Below are 11787 nucleotides of genomic sequence, written 5' to 3'. Positions count from 1 at the left end.
TATATGCACTAGGGCCTGTAATACCATTTGGAACAACACACACACAAATACTATCATGGTGAGTGGTGAACTCAGACACCATATGGGAATAGGCACAGAATGGGACCTAGGATTGTAAGCAACCTCTAACTACCTTCTCTTTCAGCACTGCTCTGAGAATTCTGGGAGCCACTGGCAAGAAATCAAAGAAGTAACAGCCCCATTAGTGGCATCAATTCTGGCTTTGAAGAAGGAGATGGCTGGAAGTGGCTAAGATGCAAGGAAAGCCACAAGGGGTTATGGGACTGAAAGTGTTTTGTTGTTGTTGCTTGTTGTTGTTGTTGTTTTGGTGACCCCTGGTAGAGAGCTTAATTTTCAGAGAGACCACACCTCTGAGGGAGTGAAAACACCTGAAAGAACATTGATTTCTTGCCTGTAGTTCCCAGAATTCTGGCTGGAGGAATTCCTGGTAAATTCTGGGAGTTGAAGTGCTGTTCAAAACAAACAAACAAACAAACAAACAAACAAACAAACAAACAAACAAACCATGCACAGCCCCAACTTCCAACATCCAATCTGGCTGTGAGATTTTCAGAGCTTGTGTCCAAAAAAGAAATACTGTACAGTGGTATCACGAACGTCTCCACTTGCGAACGTTTTGAGTTATGAACGGCTCCATTCGCAAAATGTTGCTTCGACTTGCGAACTGAGTCTCAACTTAACGAACAAAGAAATACCCCCTTTTCCTGCCCTTTTTTGACCTAAGTTCAACTTAGGTCAAGAGAAGAAAAAAATAAAATAAATTCTCCCCTTAGTGGTAGAGTACGGATTAACGGGCAAAAATAAAGAGGTAAGTTCTGCAACAGTTGTGAGGTTTCCATGCAAGCCAGATACCATTGCTGATAACCAATATATGCATACACTTTATTAATAAAGTCAGTGGGCTACAGGATGATGCTATGAGATATATTATGGAGAAAGAAAGATGGCTGCCACTGTATAAAATGGCTGGTGATGTAAAGACCTCCCTGCCATATTATAAAAATGGAAATAATCTGCCTATAGTAAACTTTCTCCTCAATCAGTAAAACATCACACTTCCTCTTTTGATCATCAGGTGGCATTTAGGCCTCTCCTTAGCCTGTCAGAAGACTGAGAAATTTAGCTTTTGAACTGTCCCTAACTCAGAGATATAATTATTGTCATCAGTTATTCTTCATTTTTCTTTACTCCCAAACAATCAAGTGAAGAGGGAAAAGTTAACTATTTATTGTAATTATTTAAAATATGTTTACCCTGCCTTTCTCCTTAAAAAGGATCCAAGGCAGTTTACACAATTGAAAGACAATTTGTTGTTGTTTAATCGTTTAGTAGTGTCTGACTCTTCGTGACCCCATGGACCAGAGCACACCAGGCCCTTCTGTCTTCCACTGCCTCCCGGAGTTGGGTCAAATTCATGTTGGTTGCTTCGATGACACTGTCCAACCATGTCATCCTCTGTCATCCCCTTCTCCTCCTGTCTTCACACTTTCCCAACATCAGCCTCTTATTCATGTCTTCTCATGAGATGACCAAAGTATTGGAGTCTCAGCTTCAGGATCTGTCCTTCCAGTGAGCACGCAGGCTTGATTTCCTTTAGAATGGATTTGTTCTCCTTGCAGTCCAGAGGACTCTCAAGAGTCTCCTCCAGCTCAACAATTCAAAAACATCAATTCTTCGGCGGTCAGCTTTCTTTATGGTCCAGCTCTCACTTCCATACATCGCTACTGGAAAAACCATAGATTTGACTCTGTGGACCTTTGTCAGCAAGGTGATGTCTCTGCTTTTTAAGATGTTGTCTAGGTTTGTCATCGCTTTCTTCCCAAGAAGCAGGTGTCTTTCAATTTTGGGGCTGCTGTCACCATCTGCAGTGATCATGGAGCCCAAGAAAATAAAATCTGTCACTACCTCCATATCTTCCTCTGATCTTAGGGTTTTTTTGTTTTTGTTTTTTATGTTGAGCTTCAGACTGTTTTTGCACTCTCCTTTTTCACCCTCATTACAAGGTTCCTTAATTCCTCCTCACTTTCTGCCATCAGAGTGGTATCATCTGCATATCGGACATTGTTGGTATTTCTTCCAGCAAACTTAATTCCAGCTTGGGATTCCTCCAGTTCAGCCTTTCGCATGATATATTCTGCATATAAGTTAAATAAGCAAGGGGACAATATACATATGTATACAATAAATATATGAAAGTCAATAAATGAAGCTAAAAACAGTTAATGTGCAAATACTTAAAAGGAACAAATACCACACTAAAATGGTAAGCAAAACCAACACCAAAACACATTCAAAGCAATAAAGTACAACCATCCGTTTAAAAACCTCACTCAGGTAGATAGTTACTGAAGGAAAGCTTGCGTGTGTTTGCAGTAAATATGGGGCCAGCCTGGCCTCCTGTGGAAGGAAGTTCCAAAGTCTGGGAACAACAACAGAGAAGGCTCTCTCCTGTGTCTGCATCAGACACACCTGTGAAGGTGGTGGGACTGAGAGAAAGGCCTCTCCTGATGATCTAAACACCTGAGCTGGCTCATAATGGGAGATACGATCTTTGAGATAGTTGGCATCTAGGCCATTTAGGGCTTTATAGGTTAAACCTGACACTTTAAATTGTGCCTGGTAACTGACGGGCAGCCAGTGGAGCTGCTGTAACCATGGGGATATGTGATCCCTGTAACCACCCCCAGTCAGCAATCTGGCTGCTGCATTTTGGACCGCTTTATAGGTTATTGGCAAATTGTTTTTAGAAATTAAATAAAAGCCATGATCCACAATTTGAATTGCCTTTTTTGAGGTGGATTTAAGCTGCATCTGTGCGTACACTTTTCTGAGAGTAAATCCCACTGAATCCTTTGGGGCTTACCCATCTACGGCTGCCAGGCCAAATGCACATGCTTAATGTTCCTGTGGAAAACCAAGAGGGCTTCTGTGTGCTTAATTCTGGATAAGTTGTAGCCAAATATTTTACTTCTTAGAAGATGCACAAAGGCACCCTGGGAAAAATACAAATGAATAAAATGGCTTCTTTTGTTCTTTTTACTGCTCAGTGCTTTCTGAGATGGTTTTGGAAAGGAAGGTGTCTCTTCCGTCCTCAAAAACAGTCCCCTGCCTTAAGGCAAGTCTCTTGAGCTTTTGCCTCCATTTCAACCCCACCTCTGTCTTACTTCTCCTGAGCCTGCCACTCAGCTGTAAAAATATCCCTCACTGTAACAGAGACGTAAAGCCCCCAGTGGACACCAACAGATGTCTTGATGGGTGATGAAAGCGAGGTCTGTGGTGCTGCCAGTGGAAATTGGCTCAGATGGTTAATGCCGTCATCCATCAGGGCTCTGATAGCTGCCTGGCCATTGGCAAGAAGCCATGGCCTTCGTGCAACCAGAGGCGAAATCTGAAGCTCCTTGGGGGTAAGGGGTGGGGGTTTAGGTGTGACTGGGACTCTTTCATCACTCTGTGCAGCAATCCAGAAAATCTCCTTTCGCCAGATGAGGGACGCTGCCAGAAAAGTGGATCCTAGGCCAGAAGTGGTGATTCTGCCTCCCTTTTCTCAAACAACAAGAAGTGGGGATTTTCAGAGGCTTGACGCTGGGTATGACAATGACAGTTTCCACTGGTGTGCAGTAGAACCTTTTACTTTACTTTTACTTTATTTAGACTTATATCCCGCCCCTCTAGACAAAGTCTACTCGGGGCGGCTTACAAAAAATGATAAAATACAATAAAAATATACTTACTAAAAACTTAATAATACAATCAACTAACAGGTGGAACCTACTTCCAGATTATCTTTGTTAAGATCAGAGCTTAAAAGCATTGTTTGTAATGGATTCCAAATAGGATAGGCCACCTGCATCATACAGGAAAAGAGAGCAAAGGTTTACATGCTACTTTATATGTACAGATACATTTTTTAAATAATATAAAGCAGAACAAAACATCATACTCCAGCGGAGAGGACTTAGCCTGATGACCAGGCTGCCTGGTGGCCTTGCTGACTAGATGCTGCTAATTTGGGGTGGGAAAATTTCAGGGACTCTGATTTTTCTTCCTTTGGTTCTTTATTTAGATTTTACTTGGACTGAACAGCCTGACAAGCAGAGGACATTTTAAAGAAGAGGTTTGCCCTCTATTTTTTTTTTTAAAAAGAGGACTATGGCTTCCCTAAATCTTATATCTCTCTATTTTACATGTAAGGACATGTAAATATATCAGTTTCGCTTTTCTGAATACTGTATTTGATTTCTTTTAAAATATCACATTCATTGTGATATTCATTCATTCGATCCTAGCTATCCAGGATCGAAGGATGGGTAATTATTTCTCTATGGCGACTTATGGCTCCTGTGCCCACAGAGAGGCTTTGTGTGTCAGCTGTGGCACATGTGCCATAGGTTCGCCATCACTGCCCTAGACAGACTACTGTCCTACTCAGTTGGGCAGTGCAGCAGCGTGGAGGAGGAGGCCTGGACCAAGTCAGGTAGGGGCTGGGCCTCATGGTGGGAAACCCATGAAGAGATAGATGGGCCCAAACAGAACAAACAATAAACTGGTTAATTTTTTTTAATGGCATGGTTCATGGTTTGTGGTTCATGGACACCTACAATCCATTACAAACCGCTATTGTACCAGTTTGTGCCCGTATTTAGTCAGAAGTCCAAAACCTTGCCCTTACCTGCCATTTCCAAGCATTCCCTGCCATGCACAACCACAGAGGTTTAGTTGCTGGATGTTCTCTGAATTTGCTCACTCTGTCTTGGGTTTTGCCTCTGAGACTTAGAGTTCTGGGTTCAGTCTCTGGGTCTCAGACTTTGCTAATGAAATTGGAGGGAAAGGAGTGTTGCTGACATACAGTATTGTGTGTCGTCCAGCAATCTACCAAGATATCCAGATTTACTCTTGTCCTACTTTTGGTTTACAAAGCGGTTTCTTTCCTTTTTTTAAGCAACATATTTGATTCCTACTGGGTGTTGTTACCTTCAAATCTCTCCCAATAGACTCTGGAAAGCAACAGCTCCAGAAATGTTTGCCTCAGGCCATCACAATATACCTTATCCCTATAGTCATAGGCCTAGGTCTTGGTTTGGGGCATGAAATATAAGGATATGGAATGGCGCTAACCTGGGAATCCTACAAAATGCTTATCCTGAGTCAGTGGCTCTCAGTGTAAGTACTTCATAGACATGGGACTTCACCTCGAGAAGCCTCAGGCGGGATCACTGGTGGTCAAAAGTATGAGGCATTGAAGTCTCAAACATCTGGGTGGCCAAACGTTTTAGAACCACTGTCCTAGATTACATCTCAGAATATGGTAGCCAACAGAGACATTGTAGGAGAAAGTTCTTGAAGTCCAAGAACTACAGCAGTGCAAGATTTTTTTATATATAACCAAGATGGGAGTCCACAACCTTCCAGATGCTGCCTGGCATCCATGACATGCTGTATAAGATTGCACTGTTTTTTTTAAACTTTTATTAATGATTGCATTAAGCTTAATAAAAACAAAACTAGGCATGACAAGATACCACAGAAAGATCTGCCAACATAGCAGGCAGCGAGACAAAGGAAAACACATTTTCCAAAGTGGTTGTGGTGATCTTTTCATTTTGCCTTTAGAATTCTCAATATAAACACTGGATGAGTGCCAAATATCACAAAACGTCAGAATAATTTTGTCCTTCGGCTCATCATGCTTACTGAGCCAATTTTTCAGACAGAACCATGCCCATAACCCTTTTATAGCATCCCACTGACTGATAACGAAAAGCCAGCTTTGCCATTTCCAGTCTAGACTCTTCCAAAATCAAGTCCTTACACGGAGTGCCAGCATTTAATTAGAGAAGAGTCTAAAGACAGCTAATTTAGGATTAAAAAAACAAGTCCAGTAATAACTCTTATTTCCATTTGGATTAAGTGTCCAAACACACCTGTTAATGGGCCTAACCACTACATGAGGCAATATGAGTGCTGCTTCTTGCAGCTTTTCCAACAAATGATTGCAAGTGAGATCCTGACATACAGTCTAGGTTCACAGAGGTTAAATATCATTGGGAAACTAGCTTGATTGTAGTTAGCAGCAGATACTGACTTCATTGGCTGCTTCTGCCAAAGCTGTGACTAGTCGCCATGTAAGCCACCCCGAGTAGACATTGTCTAGAGGGGCAGGGTAAAAATCGAATAAATAAATAAATAAATAGATAAATAGTCTTTGTCTCAAAGTAGATACTCCTGATTGTTCTCTGAGACAATCTTAAGACATTCCAGTAGCTTGCAAACAACAAATTCTCTTTTTGCTCTTATAGTTCACCACCAAGTTCTCAAATAATGTGAGCAGCCTGGTAGCTAGTTGCTGCACGTTAGGAGGGTTTATAAAGAATATGACTTGTAATAGTCATCTCATTCTGTAATTCTATGAAACTATCCACCATTTCCAAATTAAATCCTAGCCTAATTTTAGGACACTTGCCTCCATTTATTGCACAGCAGTTCTCTCATTTCCCTATTTGATAGGTAGGCACTTGAGGAGTACCCAGCAGCAGATCACGTAAGCAGGGTAGATGGGGAACATTTGAAGGCATAAGCCGAAACCAACCAACCTTGTGAGATCCATTCAGTATTGAGCACAGAGCTTGGAAAAGTTCCATTTTTGAACCACAACTCAGAAGCTTTCATGGTGGCTATGCCTGCTGGAGGATTATGGGAGCTATGGTCCAAACAAGGAATACTTCCAAGGTACATATTATTTTGTGTTTTGTTATACCAAATTTGCGAGTGAACTTGGCTGTTCACTTTCTAAACCTCACTCCCTGTCTGCTCTCTTTTGTGCTACATGAATCCAGCAGCCCAATGCAGCTTGCTAAAATTATCCACAGGGTCTCAAAGCCCTCCCTCCTTTTTTGGATACTCAGACAAGTGTCTTTCATTCGAATCCTTTGTTCCCTCCTCCTAACCCTGAGGTTACTCCTGGTGGCCTCAATAAGAGGGTAGCTAGGCCTTTTCCAATTAGTGGTGAACCACCTGGCGTGCCCCCAGTACATCCATATGCTCATAAGTATATGGATCCACTCTCTCTTTGACGCATCGCCTGAATTTTATTTTATTTTATTTGCGCTTCCACAGCCCTCTTGGCACGACATACTACAAGCAACGGCACTCTCAAGCAAAATAAATAAATAAATCCTTCCCCTGGATTGCTTCTTCCCGTGCTGACTGCCACATGATTCCCATCCATTTATGTCAGGACCATCAGCCAAACCAACTTTTTGCTGGCTGCCAATGGTAAATTTAGCAGCTGAATAAGTCTCTTTCTCTCTCCCTTCCTCCCTCTCCCCCTGCCCCCGTCTGTGTGTTCCATGTTTGCTGGGTCAAGAAAGAAATTAGGTCTTCTTGCCACCTAGAAGGGAACCATTTACATTGTCTGCTTTTTGGTGATGGAAGACTTCAGCACTCTTAACGTAACATCCATTGTTTCCAGAGAATGTGTTTATTACCAGGTGGTATCCCAGTGGCACCATGATATTGGCAATTCTTTTTTTTTTTTTTAATAGTGCTTTGAAAAGGATGTTTTCTCAAACCCATGTCTGTGAAATCATACCAGAATACACAGGGAGATTTTTGCATACCGTCCAGTACCACAAACAATCAGAGCAGTCCAAAGCTGTGGCTCTCTTGCTGTGAACAATGGAACTAACATGAAAGGCTTGCACTCCAGAGCGGGAAACAATCAGCAATGGCTAGGAAGATTTTTTCAAGAAGTCTCAAGGAGCAACATCCCCCTCTTCTTGCAGTATGCTGAATACAGAATGGGAAAAGCTTTCTTCTGACCTGGTGACTGCAGGTACCTTACCATAACAAGCACACTGTTCTTTCTCTCAAACTCACCTGGAGGTCTGGAAATCAAAATGGTGTTAAAAGAGTATGTGCACATCTCCACTAGTGGTTCATTTCGTGGGGAGAAAAGACAAGTATTTGTTCAAATATGTGGAGAGAATTTAAAAATAAGACTGGAATTTCTTTCGGGGTCACCATTAAGTTGATTCCATACATGATAATAGTGACCAGAAATACACAGTAGGGGAGATACATGTAAGAGTTCTCCATAGGTTGGGAAAATTTCTGGTGTAGCTTGTAATTTGATTGACGGAGGAAGTAAGTGCTGAGGAAAATATCACCTACCTATCCTGTAGTGCTGTGTTCAGGCAAAGAACCCACAAGGATTGAGGTTGTGGTTCATGTGACCTACAGTGGTGGCACATAAATACAGTATTTTTACACAATGGTCACATTAAGTGTTTGAGGAAGAGTAATTTCACAACTGGCAACCCTGTACAAATGCAGTGTTCAGAACAGGTACAAATACTTGAGAAAACAGTTAATAGTTTTGGCTCCCTTCTTTCATACATTGAATAACTGGAGAAACTTTGTGGCCTAATCCTTTTTTATCTGGAATGCTGGATGACAGTTCATTCTCACTGCCCTAATACATTTTCCTGCATTATGTTACAATATTTCATGCTGCATTTCTTCATACCATATTTTACTAGGTGCTTTCACGCAGCAGATAACTCTATTGGCAAAAAAATTTTTTTGTCACACATTTTTTTTTGTTAGAGAGATGTTTGGTGTAAATCTGAGCTGGGGTAGTCATGCATTTCCCATAATTTCAATTTTCTTGGTTTTCTTCTGTTATTGAAGAAATTATGCAGACTACCACTTACATCAACACTGTACAATTTCCATAATCCCCTACTATTGGCTGTGCTAGCTGTGACTTCTGAGTTGAAGAATAAAACATCAGCAGGTTCAAATTTTTCCCATTCCTCATGTAAAAAATTATGATTCCATCCATAACGTTTGCTTCTTTCCGCCATCTCCATCTCTTAGAGCTAAGTTTCTCAAAACTGAGGTTTTCTTCCACAGGAAGATTCAAATGAATTTTGAGGAAATCTAGGTTTCTTCTCTTACAATAGATGCATGATTTAATTTAGCATCTGCAAAGAGGAAGGCTTGGTCCTTTACTGCTGCATGAGTTCAGGTCATAATTGAGACCTGAGCACATAAGGGGTATGACTGCTTCATATCAATAGTATGCATGCCGTACTGTATCTGCATCTATTCAATGTATATTTCGTCACTTCCATTTTAGGGTTATGAAACTTGATTCTTCAAGGAGCCTGTAGCATCAGGCTATTAAAGCAAGTGGAGGGGAAAAAGGTTCACTCTTGGCCTTTGAGTTCCAAGAAGCACATATGCATGTAGGTGAGTAGAGATGTAGTGCTGTTGTGCAAGGTCATCAGCGGCCACTGTTTTAAAAAAAAAAAAAAAACAGAGAAAGAGTAAAGTTGGCTCCAGCCACTTCCCTGAGTCCCTTCTCTACCCTCAATCCAAATGTTTGCAGCTCAACTGTGGATGTGACTGCCTCACTTTCTGATAGAAACAGCAACATATGCCCAAGGCTTGAAATCAGAAATGGAGATGCACTGTGCTGAAGGGTGAGAGGACTGCACGCAAAACGTTTAGCCTTCTTTCAGTTTGAGATGAAGCAGACCATCTTATTATCCAGCCTTGGGGTTTTTTTTTTCTTTTGAATCATAGGGTAATTTAGCATTGAATGCAACATGACAATGTGTGTAGTGAGTGTTTGGGGGGGGGGTGAGAGAGAAAGCATGCAATCCATCCTAAGTGCTGGTGTGATTAGAATCTAGTGCCCGGACCTCATGTTGCAAGAGTTCTACCAATCCTCTTGATTTGCCCCTGGACCCCCTGCAGAACTCCATCCTGATCCCAACTCCCTTCCAGAAGACTACAGGAGTACTTCCTAATTCGCCTAAAATACAATCATTGCCTCTCCAAAATTTTCCCTCTGATAACATCATGAATCTACCCACGACATTCTCAGGAACCTCCCAGGATCCACAACCTGATGTTGACCCTCCCAAACAACTGGACATTTCCGATTGTAATTTTATACCTACCAATTCTTCCAAGCCCTCTTCCGTTATCCCGCTATCCCCAATTTGTTTAATCAAACGTAGTGTAACACCCGACGCTTTTCTCCTGGTTGATGCTCTTACTCAAGACCCTCCCCCTTTAAAGTTTGATTTAGTCAATCCCAAACTTACATTTAATAGCACAAAACCCTGTAGGGATTCAAATTGTTCTTCCTCTTTAGGTATTTGTCATACTATGCCCTTAATTTCCTTACCACAATCTAGCCCCAGCCCACCCCAGATAACTTCCCCTCGCCTCCAATCTGCTTGTTCCCCCCCCTTTCCCATTCCATCCACCCCTAATCCTAGATTTCCAGCCTCTTCATGACTGGATGATACTTCTCAGTTGCCCCCTAATTCCCCTTTTCATATTAAATTCCTCTGCTGGAATATTTCTGGGTGGCAGAGAAAAGCCTTAGATAAGGATTTAACCAGTTTTCTATCCGGCTATGATATTCTTCTTCTTCAAGAAACCTGGTCATTAACACCTCCGTTTATTCCGGGTTTCTCTACGTTTCATATACCCGCTATTAAACTTAACCCTAAGGGTTGCCCTGCAGCTGGACTATGTTGTCTTTTTCAATCCTCTTCCTTGTTTACACTATCTTCTATCCCTTCCCATTCCAATTATATTCAGATTCTGTTATTGCAGTGTAACAAATTTACTATTTTACTTTTCAATTTATACATACCACCTTCTGCTCCTTCCCCGAATAATTACTGGACCGAGATTGAGAATCTTGCAAATCTCCATTTAAGGACTCACTCCACAGCTTCTGTTCTTCTCATGGGTGATCTAAATACCAGAATAGGACCTAATAACATCAAACTGGCTAGCCATTTGAAGTGGGATCTTGAAACATCAACCCCTCCTTGGTTCAACCTTGCAAGATCCTCTAAAGACCATTCTATCAATGCTTATGCTGCTTTGTTAGCCAACCTTAGTCTCAGTCTCCAAGTTGTTATATTAAATGGAACTGTGGGGAGAGACATTCCTGGGGGTTATACTCATTTTTCTGTCAAGGGCCCCAGTGTAATCGATTATGCCCTTGCCTCCCCTATTCTCTTTCCATTTATATCTGATTTCTTTGTTGAATCACGAACTGACAGTGACCACCTGCCTCTTCGACTATCCTTAAATCTCCCAGTCCGTCCCCCTCCTATTACTCCCCCCCCTCTCAGCCCCACACCACGCCTTAAATGGTCCCCTCAAACTGACACTGACTTTTTATCATGGTCACAATTGCCAGAGACTATTGACCTTATTAATACTATAGGTTCAACCAACTCTACTCCCCAGGCTATAGACACTTACGACTGCCTCTTGGCCTCCTTGGTTCAAGCTCTTAGTAGGCCTTATCGGTCTTCTTCCCACAATCGAGCTAATTCTTGGTTCGACTCCGATTGTTGGCTGGCAAAGAAACAGGTCAGATCCCTTTTTCATTCTATTCGAGCCTACCCTTCCCCTAATGCTCTTAAAATTTACTTCGAAGCCAGAAGGTCTTGTACCACCCTTCTGGATATGAAACAACATCTACACGCCCAACGCAAATGGACCAATCTGCTGCAAGCCATTCTTTCTCGGAATTTTAAGGTTTTTTGGTCCCTTGTTTCCCGTACAAACTTATCTTATGCTCTCTCTCCGTACTCTCCAATACCCTCTGATTCTTGGGTTACCCATTTTTCAAAAATCTTCTCCTCCTCGTGCTCTCCCCATTATTCTATCAATCCCTCTCAAAACTTCCCAGATTGGCCCCCGGTTACCTCCGATGAGGTACTAGAG

General features: G+C 41.9%; 1 long non-coding RNA gene across 1 annotated transcript; it reads right to left on the bottom strand.

Annotated features, from left to right (window-relative positions):
* Nucleotides 1-10703: 10703 nt before the first annotated feature.
* LOC144584576 (uncharacterized) lies at nucleotides 10704-11417 on the bottom strand. The gene is made up of 2 exons (XR_013538922.1): nucleotides 11320-11417; nucleotides 10704-10800 (listed from the first exon to the last, which is right to left on the bottom strand). It is a non-coding gene; the product is annotated as an uncharacterized LOC144584576 (long non-coding RNA).
* Nucleotides 11418-11787: the final 370 nt, after the last annotated feature.

Source organism: Pogona vitticeps, chromosome 1, assembly GCF_051106095.1.
Source record: "Pogona vitticeps strain Pit_001003342236 chromosome 1, PviZW2.1, whole genome shotgun sequence".
Lineage (NCBI taxonomy): Eukaryota > Metazoa > Chordata > Lepidosauria > Squamata > Agamidae > Pogona > Pogona vitticeps.
This window is presented reverse-complemented; position numbering and strand designations above follow the sequence as displayed.